Below are 12872 nucleotides of genomic sequence, written 5' to 3' on the forward strand. Positions count from 1 at the left end.
TCCTACCAACAGTGGAAGAGGGTTCCCCTTTCTCCACATCCTCTCCAACACATGTTGTTTACTGTCTTGTTAATTTTGGCCATTCTAACTGGTGTAAGGTGGTATCTCAATGTGGTTTTGATTTGAATCTCCCTTATGGCTAGTGATGATGAACATTTTTTCATGTATCTGTTAGCCATTTGTATGTCTTCTTTGGAGAAGAATGCTTTCTGCCCATTTTTTGACATTATTATCTGTTTTGTGTGTGTTGAGTTTGAGGAGTTCTTTATAGATCTTGGATATCAGCCATTTGTCTGTACTGTAATTTGCGGATATTTTCTCCCATTCCGTGGGTTGCCTCTTTGTTTTGTTGACTGTTTCCTCTGCTGTGCAGAAGCTTTTGATTTTGATGAAGTCCCAAAAGTTCATTTTTGCTTTTGTTTCTCTTGCCTTTGGAGATGTATCTTGAAAGAAGTTGCTTTATAAATTTTTATTTTGTGAATCCCTTGACTGATTTTTATAGACATACTTTACTGCATTTGTGCTTCCTACTTTTCTTACTCAAAGAATCCCCTTTAACATTTCTTATAGGGCTGGCTTAGTGGTGATGAATTCCTTTAACTTTGGGAAATTCTTTATTTCTCCTTTTAGTCTGAACAACAGCCTTGCTGGACAGAGTATTCTTGGTTGTAGAGGGTTTTGTTGTTGTTGTTAGCACATCACACCATTCCCTTCAGGCCTGCAAAGTTTCTGATGAAAAACCAACTGGTGGGCTTATGGGATTTCCTTCATATATAACTGTTTTCTCTTGCTGCTTTAAAAAAATCTCTTTATTACTACTTTCTACCATTTTAATTAATATGTGTCTTAGTGCAGACCTCCTGGGTTGATTATGTTGGCAGGGCTCTCTGCCCCCTGGATCTGGATTTCTGTTTCCTTTCCCAGATTCAGCAAGTTTTCAGGTGTTATTTCTTCAAATAAATTTTCTGCCCCCTTTCTCTCTCTTATCCTTCTGGGATCCCTATTATGCAAATTATGCAAATGTTGTTATACTTGATGGTATTGTTGAATTCCCTAAGTCTATTTTCATTTTTTATTATCCTTTTTTCTCTTTTCCTATTCAACTTGATTGCTTTCCATTACTGTCTTCTAGGTCATTGATCTGTTCTGCTTCCTCTAGTCTACTATCTAGTCCCTTTAGGACATTTTTAATTCTAGTTATTGAGTTCTTCATCTATGATTGTTCTTTTTTCGATTTTCTATCTCTTTTTCAAGGGCCTCAATGAGATGCTCCATTCTTTTCTCAAGTTCAGTGAGTATTTTTTTGACCATTATTTTAAATTATGTATCAAAAGTCTGCCTAACTCTTAAGTCTTTTACATCCATATTACTTGACAAAAAGTTGCAAGATTTACCAGTATAGGAATTTAGCTAGGACAAGATAAAAACCTGAAAATATTTGTGATTCTGAACTAATGGACAAAGTTCATCCTCAAAGTTAATCATCTTTACTGAAATGAGAGAGGGATCCCTCCTTTTCGAAGCTTTCTAAGCTTTTAGTGTTATTCATGCTTCTTCTTAGCTAGTAAATTTGACCAGAACAATATATAGGTTCTGGTTGACATTAAGGCTTCTATCCTTTTCTGCCTTCAAGATGACCTAAGGAACAAGGTAGTTTGGTTGCAAGGTGCTATGACAGAGGATGAAGCTCTACTGTTGAATCCTGGATTCTCCTTTCCCTGTCCTGCAAGTCTAGTATTCAGCTGTCATTGTAGGAAGGACAGAGAAAGATGAATTGGAGATAACTCCAATCCACTTTATCCATCTCTGTGCCTAAACTTTTGTTATCTCCACAAAATCACTAAATTTTAAGGCTAGGATGAATTGTACAGATGACCCTGTTAAAGCTCCTCCTTTTACCTCTGAGGAAACAGAGACCCAGCAAAGCTTCCAACAATCACATGGGTAACTACCAGAGAACTCAGGATCCATCATGGTTCCCATTCTACTGTTATTTGATCCCATCTGTTTTGTCATGTGTCATTAAAGGGCACTCCATATTGCCAGGCACTATTTAAGAGGCTAGAGCTGAATTAGCTCCATCTCTGCCCCCAAGGGGCTTATGATCCAGTGAAAACAATAGACCCATTTATTGAACAACTTCTGGTGCTTTGGAAATAATGCATTAGGAATTTCCTCTGGGAGGAAGCATCTGCGGGTTGAGAGAGAAGCTGACTGCAATGCAGACCTCTTGGCAGTCACAGCCCACTGGGGAGCTGGAGTTAGACTGGCCCTTCACAATCATCCCAGCTGGGGTTGAGATGACCTGGTCTTTATACTCCCACTTCATCCACTGAGGTGTGTGGGCAGGGGAGTGACCTTACTCAAGGGGGTTGTCCACAGCCAAGGAATCCCTGACTGCCTTCAGGGGCGGGGGTCTGGGCAGCATCCCACTGCCTATGCACTGCATGCAATGAAGGGGAGCTCTTTCTTGGCTGGCTTTTCTGCCTTTCCAGACACAGAGAATATTAACAAGTTCCTTCCAATTCTTTTATTGGTAGTTTCTTGGGAAGACAGAGACTTCTAAGGAAGGCATAGAATGGTTTTCAAGGGCGAGAGAATTAGCTATGTTCTCAGTTGAAGAGCAATTTCCAGTTCTAAGCAAATTAATCACGGAGAAGGCCAGAATGCAGGCAGGCTTCACATAGCCCTGTCAAAAGAACTTGAGCAAAGGTTGAAGTTGACTGATAGGGGAAAATGTCTAAAAGGCACAAGCCCTGAGGGATTTGAAGTCCATCAAGTCCCACAGACATGACCTCATCCCAACATCCTTAAGATCGTGAGAGCCAACGAGGGCACATGTTGTACACTGTAGCTTAGGAATTTGGGGTTCAACTTCAAATACAGAAACTAAGTAACTAAATGGGAGAAAGAAAAGGGCAGCACCTTCTTGCAAAGGAAAAGTTTTTAAACATAGAGAAGGGAGGCACTAGGTTGTCTAACTTCTCCCTTAGGAAGGAAACGGAAAGTTTTAGTCTCTGGAGATATTCCTGATGAAATGTACCCACTATCTTTGGTTTAAACCAAGTGAGAAGGCCAAGAATTGTCCAAATAACTACAGTCTTCCATGGAACTCATTTCCTTATACTGACATAAAGAAGGGAACAGAATTCCCTTCGGGGTATTATAGTCAAGGAGAGAGTGAGTGTTGTGATTCTCCAGAGAGGCTACTTCAGTAACACTTGAGTGAGGCCACAGAGCTATTAGAGAGAGGATAGAGGTCTCCCTTCTGGTAAAACACATGTAGTCATTAAACTTGCTTTGCCAAGTATTTATCTGAATCTCCATTTGAGGCCTGAGGGATCAATAATTTACCAGAGGAAAGAAAAAAGGATTAACTAAAGAATTAAACTAAACTTAGACCACCTCATAAAATAAAATACCACAAAAGAGCTTGTGTAAGAACTGCTGAGGTCTTTTCTAGAACTGGTTAATTTTGTCTTTTGATGATCACTTCTGGCTGACAAAGCTACCTATTATATTAGCTTGGTATTTCTACCTTATAGAGGAAATTCAAAGAGGGTCGAAGAGAAAAACAATAAGCGTAAGCCCTGCCAACTAAATAAAATGGCACCTGTCAAAACATAAATTTAGATGAATTGACAGAAGAACATCTGATATGCAGGGCCTGTCAGTGAACATCGAAATAACAGTGCTTTTCTCAGCAACTTCTGCGCTTAGGCTTATACTTAAAATACACATGTCTAGAAACTCAGAAGAGACCAGGGTTGAGTTAGCAAAGCCACTGATGTTTCTCACATTTGAGCTCTGGTTCATGACACACTAGTAGTGCACTTGTTACAAATGCTGCCTTCATGCCATCCCAAACACATAGGACAGAAAAGAGAGGCATACCTCCTGCTTTTGTAGGCCGTCTGGAATTATGGGTTTGCCTCAAAAGCAAAGAAAGGTCATGCCACTGATCTCGTTCAGAAGCACAAGAATCTCAAAGCCTTTGAGAGGTGTGTGACAGTGTGGGAGAGGGCTGCTGTACAGAACGTTATCAAAGACGTCATTGTAATGTTTCTATTCCCAAATCCACATGAGCTCCTCTGAGAAAAAGAACATAATCCAGCCAGACATCCAGAAAAGTTAGTAGTACTGGTGCCATGCTAGGCTTGTAGACTTCACTTAGCCAAACAGAGGGAAAGACGCTAAAGTACAGAGGACCAGCCCAGTGCTGGAATGACATTCACCTTACGCCAGGTATGGGACAAATGGGATCAAACTGAAGGAAGATTTGGGCAGTAAACACACCTTCCCTCTCAAGAGAAGGATGTGGGGAGTGCGGTGAATCCTGGAAATCTCACGGACTAAGGTTTTCAGATTTCTGGGATATGAGGGTTAGAGGCATGTGCAGGTTTGGGAAAACATCACATCATCTTTTACCTTCTGCTCCCACTCTCAACATAAAGCCCTTTTATTTATTTATTTATTTATTTATATTTTTTTAAAGATTTATTTATTTGGCAGACACACACATACACAGAGAACACAGCAGGGGGAGCAGCAGAGGGAGAAGCAGGCTTCCTGCTGAGCAGGGAAACCCGTGTGGGCTTCCACTGAGGACCCTGGGATCATGACCTGAGCTGAAGGCAGCTGCTTAACGACTGAGCCACTCAGGCGCCCTAAATCCCTTTTTAAATGAAGCATCAGGAGATGGTTTTTTATCTCAGTTCTCTATCCTCCATAATGAACCTTCTGCCTATTTTCCTTTGAGAAACTCATTAGGTTCATCACATTGCAATGTTCGAGAGATCTTTCTGCTCCTATCTTTGTATTTTTCTTTCTTTCATTTTAATTCTCTTACATTCACGTTGGTTCCCTTAGACTCGTCCGAACAGTCCCCCCCCCCTTAGGTTTGATGCCCGCTGAAGCAACTGCAGAGCCACTTAAACGATCACTGAGAGAATAAAGATGGCCAAGTCTGTAGCTCGCACTCACACGCAGACGCACACTGGGTCCCTGCCGCATCCAAACAGCAGTTTCTCTCTGTTGGGACTGCCGTGTTGTCAACACTCCACATCCTTTCAACTGTGCGAATCTGGCAAAAACTCCCTCCCACGTTTCCAGGGGAGGCTCCTGGACTCTTCTATGGCAGTGTTACTTCTAGCTTCTCTGCTGCATGCACTCCCAAACATGCCAGCTTCTTCCTCCAAAGGATAAACACAGGGCAGTTAAAGGTCTAGGAAGGGCTTTACAAGCCAGGGGAAATTGCCTTCAAGACTGATCAGTTTTTAGGGAGCCATTTTCGGGAAAGTTAACACTGCCACAATTTGCTGCTAAGTAAGAACCTGCCAGGGACTGAAACAGGCTGGCTGGCTGGCCTCCGTGTTTCTTTAGAGCCAGGCTTTTCTTTCTAACACTTGGGTCGTAAGGAAATTCTGGGATGCCTAGTAACACTGAGCCCAGCAGAACAGAATGTCCACAAGCAGAAGCAGGGAGTTGCTGCCTTTGACAGGGATGCGACCTTCTTGTTCCAGCTGTCTGCACCCACTGAATGTTTTTTGGTTTTTTTAAAGCACACCATAAAGACTTAAAAAAAATATTTATTTATGAGAGCGAGCGAGCGAAAGCGAGAGAGCGAGCAGTGGGAGAGAGGCAGAAAGAAAGGGAGAGAGAATCTCTAACAGACGCTGAGCGCAGGGCCACACACGGGGCTTGATCCCACGACCCCAAAATCATGACGTGAGCCGAAATCAAGAATCAGACATTCCCGTGACTGAGCCACCCAGGAGCCCCCCTAAAGACTTCTCTAGCTACAAATACAAGTTGCAGGTAACTGCTCTTAAATATCAACTATTTTAGTTGTTAGTCATTAGAAAAGCAGATAGAGCTGAGCTACTCTGGTTGAAATGGGGGGAAGAGTTGGCCTCCCCTGACCTCCACAGAACCCTCACAAAAGCTCTGTGGAACTCTTCAGTGGAAACAGCCTGAAAACCCTCGATCTTGTTCAGAATCTCGACCCAGTTTTCAAGCCATGGCTCTGGCTCATGGAGGTGTTTTTCTTTGGCTCCTCTGTGCTTTAAACATTGTTGTACTAATTTCCAACACTTATAATCAACAGACTTTTTTTTGTAGAATCAATACATTTAAAAAAAGATTTTATTCATTTATTTGAAAGAGAGATGGAGAGAGCGAGCAAGCATGAGTAGGGGGAGGGACAGAAGGAGAGGGAGAAGTAGACTCCCCTCCGGGCAGGGAGCCCAACATGGAACTTGATCCCAGGACCCTGGGATCAAGACCTGAGCCAAAGGCAGACACTTAACCAACTGAGTCACCCTGGCACCCCTAGAATCAACAGATTTTTGTACGAAGTCATGAATATCAAGCTCTTCTTAAAAACTAAGAAGATGAGGACAGACGATGCCTGCACTCCCTCATGGCCACACTGAACTGAGGTCATTGCTACTCACTACTGCCTTTCACCAGGTCTGGACATTCATTTAGGTCACCTGCTTGCCCCCATGGGGCTTGTGGCCCCTGGGAGCACTGATCTAACCTATCTCATTTTACAGTTGAGGCAACAATAGTGCCCTGCATCATGGCGATGGCAGGATGAGAACCTGGAATTCCTGAGTGCGGGTTCAGCACTGATTTGTCTAGCACACACTGGCATTTCTCAAACTGGGGTCCTAAGGAAGGTCCTAAGATTCTGAAGATCCTAGAATCCATGAGAATTCTTTTCCTTAAGAATATGTCTATGTTGGATAGACATTTAAGAAATCCCACGCTACACCAAACTACCATTGGCATGTCTGAGATTTCATAGTCATAGATGTCTTCTGTTATTCCTGTTCTGTTGTCAGTCTTAGAAAAGCAGGACTAATACAGCACACCTCTCTAGTATGCAACTGGGGATATGCTGTTAGCTGAATATGTTCCCTAAAATGTAACACGTAGACATAGATAAGAGCTAGTAAGCAGTGAGTGGTTCTGATTCCTCCAAGTTAGCCTCACCGTGGGGCCTACAGTTAAGGGCACAGAAGGAAAAGGTCACAGGAGAGAGCCCAAGATGAGGGCACCAGTGAAGCCAGGGAAAGAGTATCTTTCTCCTTGATTTTTAATGTTGATTTTAATCCATTAATTATACCAGAAGTAGCTCAGCAGGGTGGTAAGTAGGCGTGGCTGCCAGATGACTTGGGTTCAAATCCCAACGCCACCACCATACTACTGGTATGATGCTTTGGCAAGATACTTAAGCTCTCTGTGCCTCAGTATGATCATCTGTGAGATGGGAATGAAAGTATTTACTATGTGAGGTTACTGTGAGAATTCAACAGATAAGCACCTAAACTCAATGCCTAGCACATGGCGGATACTGAGAAAGGTTTGCTCTTATGGGCACAGCAGGTTTATAGTTTACAAACCACTCCCATTTCTTTCCATTTCTCCCATGTAACAAAGCTGTGAGGTAGGCCAAAAGAACCGTATCCATTTTGACAGACAGGAAGCTGAGAAGGTTAACTGAATAGCTCATCTGTGATCTTGTAGGGAGTAAAGGAGAAAGCCAGTGCTAGAGTTCAGGTTCCTCAGGATCCTACACCCCCACTTTGCACATGCCTCACAGTGCAAATAGAGTATGTCTTCCTCGTAAGGGACAAGAAGTTAATGATCTCTTTAGCGTCTTCCAGCACAGTAGATAACATCAAAGGAAGGACTGGGGAAGAACGACGGCCGGAGTCATCATGTGCATTTTCCAGACCACCAGTGTTAGACATCTCAACGCTAAGACCCCTGGCTCCAGGGAATAAGTGACTTATCACAGACACCTAGACCCTTGTCTTTGTTCACCTGGCTCCTGGATGCCTGAGAGGACCTGCAGGCCAGACCACAATCCTCAGTCAAAAATCCGAGGCCCCATGGGACACCTGGTGGCTCCGTCAGTTAAGTGTCTGCCTTCAGCTCAAGTCATGATCCCAAGGTTCTGGGATTGAGTCCCACGTCGGGTTCCCTGCTCAGCAAAGAGTCTGCTTCTCCCTCTCCCTCTGCTTTTCCCCCTGCTCGTGCTCTCTCTCAAATAAATAAATAAAATCTTAAGGAAAAACAAAACAGAACAAAACCCAAAACCGCAAGCAAAGATGGAATGGTCTCTCCTTTCCTTTCTGTCTCCCAGACAGTATATATCTGTTCTCTCTTTACACCTTCCATAAGCCTTTCTCTCATTTCCAACTGGCTTGAATTTGACTTCTACCCTGCAGGTAGCCAAGGATCCTCTTAGCTGGTCCTGCAGGACCCCCTCTGGGTCCTCACACCTGGCCCGCCTGCACCATCAACACATGTCAACACACACGGTGGGAGTAAATCACTTACAAGTTAGGGCTTCCAAGGGAACTAGCAGAAGCAGGTGGAAAAAGGATTTATAAAGAAAAATGATGAACAGGAGCACACTTAGGAAAATCCCTGTTTGAAATTAAAAACACCCTGGAGGACGTGGTGCTCCAATGATGGGCAGTTCCCGGGGGTAGCAGCAGTTTCCATGTGGGATTCATGGGCCCTTCCAGGGCACTCTGGTGGATTTCGGAGCTTGACCAGCTCATCCAGGGGGGAGGAAGTGCAGCGTTTGGGCTGGGCAGGGGACCGGAGTGGGAGGGGAAGAGATCCCTGCCACCGAGCTAAAGACTCGGCACATTGCTGGTGACAGAGTTTAAATAAGGCAGCAGCCAACATCTCCCAGGCAAAGTAGACTTGCCAGAGTATGGGATTTCCGCTGGTGAAAGCCTCAGGATGCTTCTTATGGTATTTCCTAAATTACTGCTTTGGATTCTAGAGATTTTATGTTGGAACTAGGCATGTAGCAAGCTCATTGGAAATAGATCTTGAGTTATCTGTTTAGGACTATAGCTTGGGCCTAGAGGCAGTAATCGGAAATTGGCACTGGCCTGGACAGGCATATTTTCAGTTTTATTAACACCTGAATAGGCCCACAGTTTTATTTCTTTTAAGGGAAGTGGGGGGAAAAGGCCAGTCTCTTTTTGTTCTTCGTACTGAAGGCATTTGCTTCTCCCTTTGCATTTCCAGGCCTCCCCCCATGCTTAACTGCCCACTTGCTCCCCCCATGCACTCCTTTTTACCCCTCTGTACCCCTCCCCACATACTAGGTCTGGCTGAGGTGGGCCAGGGCCAGGTAACAGCTGTAGTAAACAGTTTTTCTGAAATAGCTCCTGAAAAAGCTTAATGGGTTTCCTTTCCCTGCAACTACTTTCTATCCTCCGAGAAACTGTTCCTCTAGCACAACACGGTGAAGAATGCTGGAGAGGTAATTTTTTAATCTTCTTACCTTGAAGACGTCCTGCCATCCCTCCTCCCAGGTGCAGGACACTAAGCTCCACTCTCCATCTTTATGTTCTTTTCCTGTAGGATTGCCAGATAAAATATAGTAAGTGCAGTTATTTGAATGTCAAAGAGACAAAAATAATTTTTAAACATAAGCATGTCCCAAATATTGCACAGGACATGGTAATACGAAAAAAACAAAAACAAAAACAATACTGCTTGCTGAATATTTGAAATTCAAATTGAACTATATAACCTGCATTCATTTTTGCTAAATTTAACAACCTTATTTCCATGGGAAAGTGCCTACTGAAGGGAAGAAAGAATAATACTGGCAAGTTAAGATTTTTTTAATTGAATAATATAATATATAAGTAATATAATAATAACTGAAAGATATAATACATTAAAGAGAATTTTTTAAGGAAAGAAAAATCAGTACATTAAACTGACCATTTCAAACACACACACAGAGTTTTCATCTCTGCATCTTCTTTTCAAGTTTTTGTCCCTGCAATTTTTCTTGTTATGTAAAAGAGCATGAAACGGGAATAAGGTCTGTTGTTTAGTTACTAGCTTTGTACTAATGTTAATCTCCTGGCTTTGACAGTGTGCTTGTCAACATTAGAGGAAGCTGGGTCAAAAGTATTATGTGAACTTCCCATGCCATTTTTTGAAAGACTTTTAAGTCTCCAATTATTTCAAAATAGAAAGTTAAAACAACAATAACAACAAGAACACCAAGTCCCATTGTAAGAGGCCATTTCACGGTTGTTACCTGTTCACTGCTGCTTCCCACCACAACGCTCTGTGAGACAATGACCCTTGATCTTGGTAGCCTGAGGAACCTAGAGAATAATAAGCACATTAGAGTGCTCCGAAAATGTGTCTGTTTTCGTTTTTGTTTTTTTAAGATTTATTTATTTATTTTAGAGAGGGGGCAGGTAGGGCAGAGGGAGAGGGAGACAGAGAATCTCAAGCAGACTCCCCACTAAGTGTGGAGGCCGATGTGCAGCTCAATCTCATGACTCTGAGATGTCAAGTCAGATGTTTCACCCACTGAGTCACCCAGGCAGCCCCCAAATGTTTCTGTTTTTGTGTTTGTTGTACTTGTTTATTCCTTAAGTGACAATGTACTGTTCTAAGTTAACATTAGTTGGTTGATGAATGCTTCTTTGGCGATGAGATGGTAGGACCACCCCCACCTTTTTTAAAGCTGTCCCAGGTGGGACACAAGAATACTGAGAGGTCTGATTTTATTTTCCTAATCAGATCCAACTCCATTATTAGTTTTACACCTGGAAGCAATGCCGGTTAGCATTTATTAATGCCCACTCAGAATCATGTTCAAAACAGGAAATGTGCATCTGCTCCTGTCAGTGCATTTTTCGGCACTGTCTTACAGAGTTTGGAGTTGTTTGCTAAATGTCAGGCCTTCCTAGCACAGCATGGAGGTAACCATCACACAGAAAGTTCTTAATGTACCTTCTTCGTTTCCTTTAGTTCCTTTTGGGCCATAGAGCCTTCTTCACCATTAACAACACATATTAGGGCTTGACACTAAAAACACTTGGTATAACTATAAAAGCCCATATGTTCAGCCCAAATGGTACTGTTTCTGTTTTATTTTTTAAAACAGTAAGATAATATAAAGTGTCTAAGTGGCAACACATAGAAACATATTCATTGTTATAAACAGATCAACAGGAAATGTGCTGATGGCGGTAAGCATCAATATATCTTTTCCAGCTAGTTTTGTCTTTTATAGGAAGCTTTTAAAGAGATGGTTTGCACAATTCAGGTCTCATAGAAGTTGTTAGAACATATTTGGGATGATGACTTCTTTTTTGATTAGTCTACTCTGTTGTAAACATGAGGTGTTCAATGAAAATTTATTATTGATCATGATAATTAAGATGACAAATGTACCTCCTACTGATACATTCATTTTTAAAAGATTAACTCTGTATTTTACCCTCCTTAACTTCCACAATCTTATTTAAAGCTATAATAATCACAGCCATAGTAGTAACCGCAAAGATTTATTGAGTACTTACTATATGTCAGACATTATTCTAAGTCTTTTACATGCATTAACTTATTTAATTCTCCCCAAAGCCCTATTATAATGATAATAGCTACTGGTTCTATAGCATTTACTATGTGTCAGCCACTGTTTAAGCACTTTGTATTAATTCACTTAAGCCTCACGGCAGATCTGTGACAAAGGTACAACTGTTAATCCCTTTATGGGGAGGAGAAGAAGAGCAGGCTTTAGAGATGTTAGTAACTAGCTCAAAACTACACAGCTCAGTACCAGGCCAAGTCAAGGTACCAGGAAATAGCAAATGTCATTCCATCACTTCTCTTAATTCTTGGCTGTCATGGGTCCTCCTTGATTTTATGGTCACCCAACAAAAGAACACTCTATATTGCTACAAAAGTTGGGTATTCATCCTTTCTGATGGAGGCATAATACTCCATAGTGTATATGGACCACATCTTCCTTATTCATTCGTCCGCTGAAGGGCATCTTGGTTTTTTCCATAGTTTGGTGACCGTGGTCATTGCTGCTATAAACATTGGGGTACAGATGGCCCTTCTTTTCACTACATTTGTATCTTTGGGGTAAATACCCAGGAATGCAATGGCAGGGTCATAGGGAAGTTCTATTTTTAATTTCTTGAGGAATCTCCACACTGTTCTCCAAAGAGGCTGTACCAATTTGCATTCCCACCAACAGTGTAAGAGGGTTCCCCTTTCTCCACATCCTCTTCAACACATGTTGTTTCCTATTTTGTTAATTTTGGCCATTCTAACTGGTGTAAGGTGATAGCTCAATGTGGTTTTAATTTGAATCTCCCTGAGGGCTAGTGATGATGAACATTTTTTCACGTGTCTGATAGCCATTTGTATGTCTTGATTGGAGAAGTGTGGACTGGAAGAGATTTTGTAGCCAAAACAGGAGTCAGCCAACACACCAAGAATGACAGAAAAAAATCTGGCTCTTTGATGACACTGTTGAGCAGCAGAACAAAGCAGTCCTGGGACCACCACACGTCTCTTATATTAGCAATACTCTTACTGTGCAGAACAATCTTCACCTTGGGTTTCTACACACAAAACTGAAAATACCTTAACAGACACATGTATCTACATTAGCTACATGCATATTTCCTCTTATAGCTCTGTTTCTACTTCAACTTTCTTGTCTTGGTGTACTCTCCAGAGATCTACAGACCACACACACACACACACACACACCCCTCTCCAGGAGGTACCGCTGTGAATCAGTGCACTACCAATCTCCAACTCTCAGAGGCTTAACACATCATTTATTTCTTGCTCATGCCTCTTGCCTATGTCTGTTACGCAGTGGCCCCTTGTCATACCCTCTGAGACCAAAGCTGATGGAGAACAGGAACTGAAAAATGGCAGGTCACTGTGGCCGGAGGGAAAGAGAAGTCCAGAGGATCTCATTCTGGCAACTGTATGCCCCGGCCCAGAAGTGACCCACATCATTTCTGCTTACAACCTACTGTCTAGAACTAGGCACA

At 42.3% G+C, this 12872-nt stretch overlaps 1 pseudogene; it reads right to left on the reverse strand.

The window, feature by feature from the left end:
• LOC122908382 overlaps positions 1 to 12872 on the reverse strand; it is a 62962-nt pseudogene that overhangs the window by 42452 nt on the left and 7638 nt on the right.

The sequence above is a fragment of the Neovison vison genome, chromosome 1 (genome assembly GCF_020171115.1).
Source record: "Neovison vison isolate M4711 chromosome 1, ASM_NN_V1, whole genome shotgun sequence".
NCBI lineage: Eukaryota > Metazoa > Chordata > Mammalia > Carnivora > Mustelidae > Neogale > Neogale vison.